The 1150-nt window shown below is 35.9% G+C and overlaps 1 pseudogene; it reads right to left on the bottom strand.

Moving 5' to 3' along the window:
- Positions 1 to 1150, bottom strand: part of LOC109831863 — a 10041-nt pseudogene that overhangs the window by 4358 nt on the left and 4533 nt on the right.

Genomic DNA, 1150 nt, shown 5'->3' with positions numbered 1-1150 from the left:
CTCAAAGCCTAACATTTTTTTTTTTGGGTGGGGGGGTAGGGGGTGGTAGGTCAGTGGGTGCGGTTTAAGTTTTTCGCCCAGAAAGCTTGTTGCCTTATTGGCTATGATCATTTCAGACACAAACACCAATGAGGCAAAAAGCAATTTGACCCTGGACCTTTTTGGCTCCACTATGATCTATATGCACAGGCTATTGTATTATCTACACTTTGTTATACATTCAAAAGATCAAGGAGATTGAAAACAAATCAAACACTAGAAATGGTGATAAGTATATCACTGCAAATAGGTACAGAATGAATACAATTTGTATCTCTATAACACAATATTATCAAAATGATTATTATATATCAAACTCACTGTTAATATATTAGAGTTAGGAGAAAACCAGACGCTCCTGTTGTTAAGCAGCATGTAGCTGAATGTGTACAATGGCTTACTCAAAGCATCCCTGGAAGAAGTGACGAATGCTGGTTAAATAAATAATTGTACGAGTTCTCTATAAAACTGAAAGTATAAAGTCATCTCTGTTAAATAATTTACTATACCTAATGCCTGCACCAATATTCCACAAGAGTGAAAGTAATAAAGAACTTGGCAACCATAGAAGCATTCTCCATTTGTGCTCTGGCCATAGGGAAGAAAGAATTTAGCAAAAGCACAAACATCTGACAGGCACTTTACACATCAGCAATTAGGAAGCTGTACCTTTGAATGTACAATTAAGTGTCCAAAATGTAAACCAGCAAAACATGTTACAGCAGCCATCACTGAACTGATCGTTGGTGAGAAAATGCAATATCAGCACTTCAACTTATAACGAACCAGAAGAAAACATAATTATCTGAAATAATCATAAACTACACTACCATCCAAAGTGTTCACTAAGTATTTTCCTATAAAGCAGATAATAAACATACAAGGGAACCGTGAATACAAATTGGTGTGCCAAGATGATTTTCAGAAGATTTTAAATAGGCACTAACTTCTACTAGTAACTGAATGTCAATTAGCATTGTAATAGCATTCTAAATAAGAAATGCAAGTTATCAATATCATGATATATAACTCACTGACCTCAGGATACCTTCAGGATCAAATGGAGCTACACACCAATCTGGTGCATTTGGTGGCAGGGGTCCATAATCAG

The sequence above is a fragment of the Asparagus officinalis genome, chromosome 2 (genome assembly GCF_001876935.1).
Source record: "Asparagus officinalis chromosome 2, Aspof.V1, whole genome shotgun sequence".
In the NCBI taxonomy this organism is placed as follows: domain Eukaryota; kingdom Viridiplantae; phylum Streptophyta; class Magnoliopsida; order Asparagales; family Asparagaceae; genus Asparagus; species Asparagus officinalis.
Note: the sequence above shows the minus strand (reverse complement) of the source record. Positions and strands in the feature narration are given on the sequence as shown.